The sequence below is a fragment of the Podarcis cretensis genome (genome assembly GCF_951804945.1).
Source record: "Podarcis cretensis genome assembly, chromosome: 5".
Lineage (NCBI taxonomy): Eukaryota > Metazoa > Chordata > Lepidosauria > Squamata > Lacertidae > Podarcis > Podarcis cretensis.
Window position 1 is genome coordinate 81,685,065 of NC_137174.1, and position 13,786 is coordinate 81,698,850.

Sequence of the window (13,786 nt, forward strand, 5' to 3'; positions counted from 1 at the left end):
TGACCTTGGGCCAGTCACACTTCTTTGAAGTCTCTCAGCCCCACTCACCTCACAGAGTGTTTGTTGTGGGGGAGAAAGGGAAAGGAGAATGTTAGCCGCTTTGAGACTCCTTAAAGGGAGTGAAAGGCGGGATATCAAATCCAAACTCTTCTTCTGCTAAAGGAAAGGAGGCAGAGCAGTCTATCGTCACATCTCTAGGTCTCCAAGGAGATCAGACATCTGCAGTGTATTTCGACGACAAAAAACCAAATAGAGATATTTAGCCACTAACCTGGTGAGCTCCTGATCATTCCCCAGTAATAGAAAATGTATGACCTCCAACTCTGGTTTCCATTTGGGGATGCAGAGTTGATCTAGAAATTGCTGATGGAGATCAGCATATAGTTTACAATTAAGAACCATATGTGTAAGGGTTTCCGCCAGGTGGTCTTCACATGGGCAAGTTCTTTCTCCTTCCACCCTGCCTGAGAACCTTCCCCAAAGGAGGTTTGATGGGTTTGAATTAAGCCTGGCCAGCGAAAATGCCCTTCTTTCTTGAGGAAACTCTCTCTTATCATGCCATACATTCTGGGGGATAGGAGATCTACTGCTTTCATTGTACCGAATTCTTGAAGGTATAGTTGTGGCATTTTGAGCACATGATTGTCTGCTACAAGTGAATGATATATATTATATTTTTTTCTCAATTCATGTTTAATGGGTTATTTACTAGTGGTTGTATCAAATGTTAGTTCCACTATAACTAAACTCATTAACACTAATGGACATGACAAACTCAGAGCCATTAATTTCAGTAGGTCTACTCTTATGTATATTCAACTCTTAGGAATAAAGTGAAAGGATAGAATCAAAGTAAGAAACATTTGCTGTTGACAGATGCTCAAAAAAAATATCAGTACACTATTCAGAATGAGACACCCAAAGGTATATGATGGATGATTTACCTTCACTGAGGTAAAAAAGTAACCCTGATTCCCCATCATACAATGTTGGCTAGATTTTAAGACACTCAGTGGTGAGGTGGGCATAGAAAGCAAATCAATAAAAGCATTCAGTATTGCAAATATACTTCTTGCTTATGGAGACCATATTACGTATGCACTCTTGATCTTCCCAAGCAGCATCAGGGCCTTAGATTATATCTGTATCTTCTCCCATACATTCGTAGTTACAAGTTACATTAATTATTGAAGCATCATGTTGCCAACTAAACTTTGCTTCATCCCTTAAAATATGTCGTTATGTGAAATATGAGTAGAAAGCTGAAGGAGAAAAAGAGAAAAATTGCTTTATTCGGTTGGGGCAAGGATATCAGTTGTAGTTTTGATGCAACGTTTAGCTGCTCCAGCAAGAAAGGAACATGTCACAGAAATGCAAGACTGTGGTCTGCCTTCAGGCATATAGGTTTCCATAGTACTGTGAATGCTGTCAAAGGAGGAATCATACGTTTTTGTCAAAGGCTTTTGGAGTACCAGGTTGTAGCTGGGCATTTACGACACGTGAGCTCTTTATTTCAGCCCTATATTTCACACAGCCTCTCTCATTTCCTATTGGCTACTAGTCATGAGAGCATGGACAACTTCCAGGATCACATGCAACAAGGCTCTGAATATCAGCTGCTAGAAAGTCAAAGATCTTCTAGTGTTCCCCCTTCCAGCTTTTGGACTTCTCATAGGCATCTGGTTGGTTGCTTTGGGAATCAGGATGCTCAGCTAATATGTCCTTCAGTGTGATCCAACAAGGTCCTTCTTGTGTTCTTACTTTCTTAAGTCCATGCATCTTGTGCTAAACACAGTTCACTAAACATTCAGGTCTTTCAAGTGAATTCATATTACCTTAACAGCATGATCCACTTGTATTAGTGGGATTTGCTAAGAACAAAACCACATTACCATTCTTACATATCTTTCCACTGGATCCTATGTTATCTAGGAAATGTGTGTATTCTTTTGTTGATGCGTTCTTCAAACTGAATCCCATGTTGGTTTCTGCTCTCTTCACTGTGCAGCGAAGTGCTTGTCACGAGACAGGTGTTTACATTCCACAGTCTCTGCTGTTGGAGTTTCTCACGGGAAAGGAGACTGGATGTGACGTACACTGGTTTCCTGTTTTTCAGTGTTTCTCTCCGTGCTTCAGAGGAGAGAGGATGCTTTCTCTGCTCCGGCAGAGACAAGATGTTTTTCTGTAATCTACCAGCTTTGAAGTGTAAATAAAGTAATATAGAGTATGTGGCACGTACTCCTCATCATTCCGCTGTGCACGGGCTACTGCAATATCAACATCCCACACATTGGGCTATCGTCAGTCATCAGCTACAGTGTGGGAGCAAGAAGCAAAACCACAGAAGATCCAGGAAGGCTACTGTTGTCCGAAGTCCTAGCCAAAAGAGTAAAGTTTTATAGCCCTTCCAGTTAAATAGAGCCACTCCGCCTTCATGGTGGAGCCGGTCCAGTACAGGAAATTCCCAGTTTACACAGGGGTTACAGTCCAAGACACTGTGTGTGAAATCACATATATTTGAAACAGTATCGAAAAATCCTGCAAACACCCCGTTCTGCCCCTATTTGTGGCATTTTCTGGTCATTTTCAGGTTTGGAATGATGCGTGTGTTTGCAGTTGCACACATATTGAATGCACATGAATGGGGGAGGGGGTGTCTGTACTGTAAACAGTTTGCTGCCCAGGAAAATGCTCCTTACTGTATACCTGGTGGTTCTTTGCTCTGTATACAGCTAGTTCCCAGAGCTAGTCTAAGCAACTCTTGTAATAGTGTGTCTTGCCATGGATATTTTGCTTTTTAATATTTACATGCAGCCACTGGGAGAGATCATCAGGAGGTTTGGGCTGGGTGTTCATCAGTATGCGGATGATACCCAGCTCTACCTCTCTTTTAAATCAGAACCAGTGAGGGCGGTGAAGGTCCTGTGTGAGTGTCTGGTGGTGGCTGGAGGATGGATTGCGGCTAACAGATTGAGGTTGAATCCTGACAAGACAGAAGTACTGTTTTTGTGGGACAGAAGGCAGGAAGGTGTGGGGGACTCCCTGGTCCTGAATGGGGTGACTGTGCCCCTGAAGTACCAGGACCGCAGCCTGGGAGTCATTTTGGAATCACAGCTGTCCATGGAGGTGCAGGTTAATTCTGTTTCCAGGGCGGCTGTCTACCAGCTCCATCTGGTATGCAGGCTAAGACTCTACCTGCCCGCAGGCTGTCTTTGCAGAGTGGTGCATGCTCTAGTTATCTCCCGCTTGGACTACTGCAATGCGCTCTATGTGGGGCTACCTTTGAAGGTGACCCGGAAACTGCAATTAATCCAGAATGCGGCAGCTAGACTGGTGACTGGGAGTGGCCGCCGGGAACACATAACACCGGTCCTGAGAGATCTGCATTGACTCCCAGTTTGTTTCCGAGCACAATTCAAAGTGTTGGTGCTGATCTTTTAATCCCTAAACGGCCTCAGTCCTGTATACCTGAAGGAGCGTCTCTACCCCCATCATTCAGCCCGGACACTGAGATTCAGCGCCAAGGGCCTTCTGGCGGTTCCCTCATTGCGAGAAGTGAGGTTACAGCGAACCAGACAGAGGGCCTTCTCGGTAGTGGCGCCTGCCCTGTGGAACGCCCTCCCTTCAGATGTGAAGGAAATAAGCAGCTATCTTATCTTTAAAAGACATCTGAAGGTAGCCCTGTTTAGGGAAGTTTTTAATATTTAATGCTGTATTGTTTTTAACGCTCGATTGGGAGCCACCCAGAGTGGCAGGGGAAACTCAGCCAGATGGGCGGGGTATAAATAAATTATTATTATTATTATTATTATTATTATTATTATTATTATTACAGCAGAACAGAACAGACAAATGATGGGCAACATTGTTCTCCATGGATTACACCCCCTGATAGCTGTCTCAGTGATTCAGATACCGGGTTTTTGTTTTAACAAAACACAAATAAAACATTTCCTCTCTAAAATAATATTCAAGACTTTTCATTTGTCTCCTGATTCTCAATAAGTTTTCTTTGTAAGTTTCTTCTTTCCGTGATACTACTGCCAGCTTCATCTGCTGCTGTTTGAAGAGCCTTCAGAAGAGTCTACTGACTCATCTCACAGAAATCACATAGAAGGGTAACTGCACATTTTGCTTCAAAACTTTCTTTCGTGGGGGGCTAGAGTCTTCCTTTTTTAAAAAAAGAAGAAGAGCTTGGAGTTTGGAGCTCTTTGCTAATTGTGGGCCTTCTACATCAGGACCTGCTGAACCTGCCTCTTGGCAGTCCTGAGAGCAACCACAGGGGATATACTCTGAAAAAAGGAACTTTGGTGCTCATGGTATTTCTCTCTTCTTCTAGTTCAGGCTTCCTCAACCTCGGCCCTCCAGATGTTTTTGGCCTACAACTCCCATGCTCCCTAGCTAGTGTGGAATTTGCAGTGTCCCAAGCACAGCGGAATGATGAGGAGTACGTGCCACATACTCTATATTACTTTATTTACACTTCAAAGCTGGTAGATTACAGAAAAACATCTTGCCTCTGCCGGAGCAGAGAAAGCATCCTCTCTCCTCTAAAGCACGGAGAGAACACTGCGTGAACAGTGAAAAACAGGAAACCAGTGTACGTCACATCCAGTCTCCTTTCCCGTGAGAAACTCCAACAGCAATTGACTGTAGAATGTAAACACCTGTCTCGTGACAAGCACTTTCGCTGCACAGTGAAGGAAGCAGAAACCAACATCCTCCCCCTTTCTGTGAACATCACTGGGCAGCGTGTTCGTACAATATCAGTACAAACCCAACTTCTGCACATAGGTACAGTGTAAGATAGGTTGCAATCTAAGCTTGTACAGTGGTACCTCGGGTTAAGTACTCAATTCGTTCCGGAGGTCCGTTCTTAACCTGAAACAGTTCTTAACCTGAAGCACCACTTTAGCTAATGGGGCCTCCTGCTGCCGCCGCGCCACTAGAGCACGATTTCTGTTCTCATCCTGAAGCAAAGTTCTTAACCTGAGGTACTATTTCTGGGTTAGCGGAGTCTGTAACCTGAAGCGTATGTAACCTGAAGCGTATGTAACCCGAGGTACCACTGTAAAGTCAGCCTAGATACTTTCATTCTTAGTGTGTCAACATGGTCATGTGAATTGACCATCATTGTGAATCCAGTTTGAAATCATCTCCAGTAAATCGTGACAAAATCCTTATAAGAAAGCTATGCGCACGCACACACGCCTCTTACTTAACACTTTGCAGCTATTGACATGATGATGAGCGTGGAAGACATGGGGCTCTCCCTTAACATAACAAAGAAGTTTAATGAAACAGCACCAGTCGTAGACAAATGTCTCCTTTAAAGAACAACGAAAATATTCCAATACAAGTACTTGCTTTATAGATTTGCAACCTTATGAATATTTTCTGAGAGGTACATCACAGGCTGCTGACCTCTGACACAGTATGAAAGATTTTTGTTGCCGTGACTGCAGTATATAAGCATTATTTATTTACTGGTAAATTATTGATGGTCCTCTAATTCATGTGTGATGGGAGGAAGTAGGTCTGCAAGTGACTTATAAGTGGAAGTGTGTCGAAAACCTGTAGAAATCAGTGATGAATCTATCTATATAGTTGGTCCCAGTGTAGGTTCTGTTTATGCAACAATGATGAATGGCAGATCTGCTAATGGAGAGTTTTTAAATGTTGTTATCAGTGATTAATGTGGGGAGCTTCGAACCCTGGAAGATGGGTTTGTTTTCTGCGGCGTGTGTAAAGGATTTCTTAGAGCCCACTACCAATACCTAAGAGGGAAGGAGCAACTTGTAAAGATTTTCCCCACCCTCCCAATCGCCAAGTAATTTACAGAGTCTATTAAAAGAAGTCTCATGCATTAAGCAGTCTAATGATAGGGTTCATCCAGGCACACTCAGGGATGTACAGGATATTCTTAATTAGAATTGGACTTATATTTTCAACAGTCATTACCTTAAAAAAAAAAAAATCACATCGGTTTATAGTCAAAGTAGAATTGAGATCAGTTTGGGAGGAAGTGATTCCCTCCCTGCTCTTAAATATTTATAAGCCTGCTGTAAAGCAGTACATCATAATACCATAACAAAATTGGGGGGGGGGTGTCTAGAAAAACAATACTATAATATACCAGCATAAAAACATGTTCCAAAGCAACAGAAGTAGAATCATAAAACAGCATCTCTGCATAGAGGCGAGGTATGAAAAAATGTGGTTTCTGGAGCTTTCCGAGAAGTTGGCCACTGTAGTGCAGTTCTTTAGGGGATAAACTTTAAAAATACAGAGTTTATATCATTTGATATAATCAGAAGATCCAAGCAGAATACCAGCATGGCACAATGCACACTTAAATGGAACCAATGCGTTATCTGTTTCAGTCCAGATCAACTAGGTGGACAGAATTTGCAATTATTATCAGATATTTCTGTGAAGCAAATGGCGAATTTCAAATATGTTATAATAATTCTATATTTTATTTTATTAATATTTCCTGTCATTGACGTATTATGAAAAGGGGGGAATCTTCCGGCTGTCTGTAAACGTGCATACTTGGATTGATTTTCCAAAAATAAGTTACTGAATAAAACCACAGCAATAAAGCTGAAAACAACACTACCATTTTTAAAGAGCCAAGCAAACTTCCATTGGGAGGGAATTCCAGAAGGTAAGAGCCACTACTGAGAAGGCCCTGTCTCTAGCGCCTACCAATTTAACTGATCTTAGGCAGGTCATAAGGAAGGCCTTCATATGAAGAAGAAGAAGAGTTTGGATTTGATATCCCGCCTTTCACTCCCTTTAAGGAGTCTCAAAGCGGCTAACATTCTCCTTTCCCTTCCTCCCCCACAACAAACGCTCTGTGAGGTGAGTGGGGCTGAGAGACTTCAAAGAAGTGTGACTGGCCCAAGGTCACCCAGCGGCTGCATGTGGAGGAGCGGAGATGCGAAACTGGTTCCCCAGATTACGAGACTACCGCTCTTAACCACTACACCACACTGGTGTAGTGCCCTGGTCTCAAACCATTTAGGCCTTTAAAAGTCACCATCACTTTGAATCGTGCCCAGAAACGCACAGGTAACCAGGGGAAACCACAAAAATGGTACAAAGAGAGCGGGGAAAACAGCAATCCCAGGAGCCTTTGCACCAACCTTTGAGGACGGTGGAAAGTTGGCATTTTTTGCATCTGGTAAGTGCTGCAGGTTTTTAATGGTTTTTTAAAGGGTTTCCAGAGGTTTAGAGGGCGTTTGCAGGTTTTTTAGATGGTGTTCCCCACCATATGTTATTTTATATATATACGCAGTACCTAGGACTCTTAACTGCTGCGTAAGCAGGGAAATACCTGCCCTACCACATTCTGTTTTCAAAAACCACCTTTTCTGGACTGTCTTTTGGACAACATATTATCTCCCTTCTCAGACTAACCCTAAAGGCAGGTAACTGAACTGAGTGCATACTCATCTTCTTCAAAAGGAATGCGGGTGGCGCTGTGGTCTAAACCACTGAGCCTCTTGGGCTTGCTGATCAGAAAGTCGGCGGTTCAAATCCCCACAATGGGGTGAGTTCCCGTTGCTCAATCCCAGCTCCTGCCAACCTAGCAGTTCGAAAACACGCAAAAAAGTGCAAGTAGAAAAATAGGTACTACTGTGGTGGGAAGGTAAATGGCTTTTCCATGTGCTCTGGCTTCCATCGCACTGTTCCGTTGTGCACCAAAAGTGGTTTAGTTCTGCTGGCCACATGACCCAGAAGGCTGTCTGTGGACAAACGCCGGCTCCCTCGGCCTGAAAGCAAGCTGAGCGCCGCACAGTCACCTCGGACTGGACTTAACCATCCAGGGGTCCTTTACCTTTTAATTTTACCTCATCTTCTGCTTACCTTTGCCTTCATCTCCCTTCACCTGTTGCCTTGCTTGTTTTGCATTTTAAGGCAGGGATCTATCATTGTCTTGAAGTTCCAAGCACATGGATGGTGCTAAATAAACAGCGGCACAACTGTTTCACAGTAGGTCTGGCTCCATAATGAAGCTGGCACCATCAGCCAATAAGGGTTCCAAGTTCAGAAACACAGGCAGGTGAAACATAGTTGGTTGCATCCCACAAAATCAAACTTGGAGTAGACCCATTTAAGTTAGTGGACATAACTAGCTTATGTGCATTAATTTCTGTGGGGCTACTATATTGCATAGAGATGTATGCTTACACATGGCATACAAGATTTTAAAGAGACATAAAGGTAAAGGTGTTTATTTCTTACTGCTGGACAACATTTAATTTCCTTATAACTGAACTGTGGACAAGCTTTTAATATATCTTGATTAAAATTTGGTAGGACACTAAAAACCAGTTGAAATTGTTCCATGAAGCTTGGTTGGCCTTATAAACGTAATATCCTAATGCCTATTTTGGAATTTTTCTTATGGGCAATCACAGCTGCATTTGATTTTTTTGCCTTCTGTTTAGTATGTTAATTCCATCTTAAACCAGCAGGTGGCATCCAACAACCCAGGCTCCAGCACTTTTCTTTTTCTTTTTAGTACCTCAAAGCACATTATGTTGTATATGCAATATGCTGCTACTTAATCTGATTACTTAGGCTGCAGTCCTAAACATACTTATCTGGGAAGAAGTTCCCACTAAACTCAGTGGGACTTGCTTCTGAGAGGAGAGCACTCTTGATCTGCAGTGTTTATTCATGGAAGAAGGAAATATTTACGAATTTGTTGGAAGTCAGATGTGCAGAAGATACCAGTAACAGCATTCTTTAAGGAAGGAGGAGGAAGCATGTCTAAAATGGCATCAGTTTCCAGTTGCCAGTTGCTAATGTCTGCAATATGCACTGGAACTTTGCCTACCTAAACAGGTCTGTGTGTATCCATGATCTGTAATGAAATTTTCACCTTCAGATCAAATTTCTTCCTGCTAATGAAAACTGAAATGTATCAGGGGGAGGAAACTCCAAGCAGCTGACAGTTGGCTGTCCTTAGTTAACTGTACAATGCACCCTCTAGATGAGGCACCCCCCAACCTTCGGCCCTCCAGATGTTTTGGACTACAATTCCCATCATCCCTGACCACTGGTCTTGTTAGCTAGGGATCATGGGAGTTGTAGGCCAAAACATCTGGAGGGCCGCAGCTTGGGGGTGCCTGCTCTAGATTATCCCGTATTATGTTCATCTTACTGCAGAAGCTTCAGTTAGCTAAAGATATCCAATTACTATTACTATCTTTTCCTTCTTGCAGTATTGAAGGTCTACCTACCTTTAAGACGGAAAGATAATGGGGGGGGGGAATATATAGGCAGAAAATGACATTTAAACAAAGACAATTTCTAAATATTCATGTAAAGGTAAAGGTAAAGGGACCCCTGACCATTAGGTCCAGTCGTGACCAACTCTGGGGTTGCGGCGCTCATCTCGCTTTACTGGCCGAGGCAGCCGGCGTATAGCTTCCGGGTCATGTGGCCAGCATGACTAAGCCACTTCTGGAGAAGGTAAACACAGAAACGCTGTTTACCTTCCCGCTGGAGCGGTACCTATTTATCTACTTGCACTTTGATGTGCTTTCGAACTGCTAGGTTGGCAGGATCAGGGACCGAACAACGGGAGCTCACCTCGTCGCGGGGATTTGAACCGCCGACCTTCTGATCGGCAAGTCCTAGGCTCAGTGGTTTAACCCACAGCGCCACCCGCGTCCCAATATTACAGTGACTCAATTGAATTGGCTGCATATCACCCTTGTCAGTGAAAGGGCCCTGTCCCCTGATTTTCTAATTAAGTGGCTAATGACTGAATGAATTCCAGGTCATTTGGCTGGAATATGGGGAAACCCATGACCACAGCCCTGAGCTCCTAGGAGGATGCACGTAATACAGGTGGAATGGACGGCTAGATGAGTAGGTATTGCTAAACAGGAATCTTTCTCTTGTACACCCCACAATTGAAATTAATGGGATTTCTGCAATGTGCCCTGTCGATTTAAGGAGTGCTTGCACAGGAGAAGTTCCAGTTGCATTGCACCCTTGGTTATGGTAAAAAAATTAAAAGCTCCATATAATGTTTACAGAACTGAACAATATTAATACCAACAATCCAGCAATATTGCAACATGACCTTTTTGTTCGTGATGAATGTGCTTAACAAGGCTGCCAATTTTGAATGAGATTTAAATAGCCATATCTTGGAAATGAATAAGAATTAAGAAGGTAAATTAATTCCTAAGGGGAATCGCAGCAGAACTCATTAGTTCAGGAATAAAAATACCTCAAAACTTTTAATTAAAGATATTTACTCTGAATGAATACCACTTGGCAGGTTTCTGCAGACTCCATAATCTCATTTATGCAAAAGTTTTCATATATTACTGGCGACATCATTAATCTCATTGGCAATGCCCTCCAGACTGACAATCCTGTAGCTGCGAGATGATTTCCTCCCAAATCCTTTTTATCTGTATAAAAGAAATCTAACTCAATCAGACAACAATCGTAGAAAGGCCTGAGCAATTAGAGACATCACTCTCAGAAATGGGCTACTGACATTAGCGTGTTAGTATGGCTCTTGTAATGAGCTCCTTCCTAATAAGAGTGTCTTTTGCCTCAAACACACGAAAATAATTAAGTTTCTGAAGCTCCTCCTCCTTATTTGTTCAACAGGACATTCTCAGAGATTTGAAGGAAGTGAGGAAGGTGATTCTATCTCCTAAAGTGAAATAATATTTGAGAAATCAGTAAATACGCATTGTCCACAGCAGGCCAAAGGCTTCATGTTGCTCTCTTGTTAATGGTAAAGAAGAGAGAGAAATTTTGTTCTTCTGTAATGAACATCCTAAGAAGGCTGCGCTGTGTGTTCTAGCCTAATTTATGATACAACTCTTTGGACATCAACTACAAATGAATGCAGCATACATTATTTATTCAACTAACTCAGTGTGGGAGATGGCAAAAATGATATAACCAGGCAATAGCAAATATTCCATGGGATAATACACTCCAGAAGTTGAAAGTCTGCATGCCTCAATTAGGGCCAATTTTACTACTGCAAGATGTGAGATAAATAAGAAAATGCTGGTATATTACTATGAAGAATAATGAATTGTTTCATTAGTTGAAAATAGGTACAATAGGAAGCCTCAGCTGTGCACAACTTTGGAGCGAGTCAAATCCATCCTTTCAGGGGAGAATCAAGGACTGCTATTTGCTAAAAAATACACCCATTTTATAACATTCTTGACATCCAATAAACATAATAGTGTTTGGCATGTGTGAAATTCACTTTAAATATTAACAGATAAATAGATGGGCTCTTCAGTTTTGCCACGTGTTGAAGATAGGAGGAGCCCAACAGGATATACCGTATTTTTCCGTCTATAAGATGCCCCCATGTATAAGACGCTCCCTATTTTGGGGGACTCAGATTTAAGAAAATGGAGGGGAGATGGCTCAGAGTATAAGATACCCCCTAATTTTTGACAGTATTTTTTAGGGGGGAAACCTAGTCTTATATACGGGAAAATACGGTAAATTGCCTGTAAATTGCACAGGGTATGTAGTCAACAGTGGAAGCTCAGAATATCTACTGGCTGTTACTTCCCTTGATCTGGAAACTATATACTTTTGTTGATGCCTTTTTGTTTGTGTGTTTTTGTGGTGTTTTGTTGTTGTTGTTGTTGTTGTTGTTGTTGTTGTTGTTGTTGTTGTTGTTTTGAGGAAGGAGACCCTATTTTATGAATTACACCAGGGGCGCCAGCCAACTCAATCCAGCCTTGAGCATGGGATAGACCTTGTTATTTTCCTACTGGTTATTTTGCTTTTGAACTGGGTGTGGTTTGTCCCCAATCCCCGAGCTTTTCAGTTTCCACAGACATGTTGTTAGTATTTTAAAGATCCCAAGTGCTTCTCTCCTCTTGTCCAAAGGAAAAGATGTAGCAGCATAAACTAAAGGTTGGAAGATCTTGTGATTTAATTAGCTAGAAGCATCTTAACCCTCAGTGAAGCCTTCCACAAGGTGACACTGTTTTTATACAGTTACAGATAGGTAGCCGTGTTGGTCTGCCATAGTCAAAACAAAAAAAATTCCTTCCAGTAGCACCTTAAAGACCAACTAAGTTAGTTCTTGGTATGAGCTTTCGTGTGCATGCATCTGAAGAAGTGTGCATGCACACGAAAGCTCATACCAAGAACTAACTTAGTTGGTCTTTAAGGTGCTACTGGAAGGAATTTTTTTTGTTTTGACTGTTTTTATACGTCCTTGAAAAGTGACACTCAAAGTTTGGAAGCTACCATTTGGAAAAACACAGAAGCAAACAGTTATCAGAACACACTCAACACAGAATATGCCTCACCCAGTGTGTCTCTCTATCTTAGGAGAGACAGCCAGCAAATTCTGTATCCTCTTGCCTTTATCTAAAACTAAGCACTTGATGCTGAAAGTTAAAACCCAACAAACTGCGCTAGTATTGAGAAATGGGATTGCCATTGGGAATCAACAGCGACAGCTACATAATGAACTGAGTAATATACTAATTGTATGATTATGTTTTTGCTATAAAAGCACTGTAATTAATACTCTCTTGAACTGAGTGATTAAATCCCTCCTAGATTCCCACGTGATGTCCAGTTGTTGTAAGTGAGTTGTACTTCCGTTAGCAAAAGCTTGTCATAAATTGCTTTTGAGGGAGAGAATGAATGGAAGCTGAGAATTGAATTCAAGGCTGGAGCCCCTTGAAAACTCTTGAGTATTTATGGCATATGAACTACAGCACTGTAAAGGGAGCTGTTGCACTCATCAGGCTCCCTGAAGGAGTTTGACTAACTTAGGCTGGGGTGAACTCTGGTGAATTCACAAACTGATGCAGCATGCCTGGCATTGTAGGGTTGGGCCAAGATCCTGGATAAACTTAGACCTGTTTTAAGGCGTTTCTTCTTCTTATTATTATTATTTGCTGTATTTTATAGACCAAGTAGCTTAAACTCTAATTCAGTAAATTACACAGGCTCTTAGTTTTGAGGACAATCAATCTGTGTTAGTTTTAAGTTTGGCCTTGATGTCTTATTATTACTGCTGTATGTTGATGGCATAAGCCTTTTAAAAGGGGCATTCTCATGCTGTGATTTTATGGCAAATTTATTTGGTTGACCCACTGAAACAAATTGTTTTGTAAGCCCTTTCAATAAACAGTGTGGTCTGCTTAAGATCTTTGTGCTGTTCTTTATTCCAGTTTTCCTCACCTATAAAAACCACAGGTGGCTGTGTCCTGTTCTGAATCAGGCAGCCTCCTCTTTTAAGCCTAATCTTTTTTCAGCCCAATTGGAAGATTTTAACTGTTTTCAGACCCACTGTTTTTCTACAAAGCAAATTTAAAACAATCCAGAATGCTCAGTTCATATTTCTCTCATTTGTGTTGTAATTCAGATACCCATTTACCTTGTATAGTAGTAGCACGTTTTGACCTTGAGAATGAGTTTGCATATAGGAATCAGCTGGGAAGTGAAGTGAAAGGATAGTTGGCACCATTTTAGATTTCTCTCTGTGTGATGTATTTGTTTTAGCTATTTATATCCTGCCCATCAAAGAAACATTGCTAGGATATATTTAAAATAAGGTAAAGGTGTAGGAATGGGGAATCAGGACAGACAAAGAGTTTGATGATTGAGAGACGTTTTTTCTGGCCAGCCTCCAGAACCTCTCTTTTATTAAGTATTACAAAACATTGCCACCAGTGTGCTGGTAGCTGATTGGTTAACATACAAACAAAGAAACTCATTGCTGATTGGTTAATATTTGCATAAG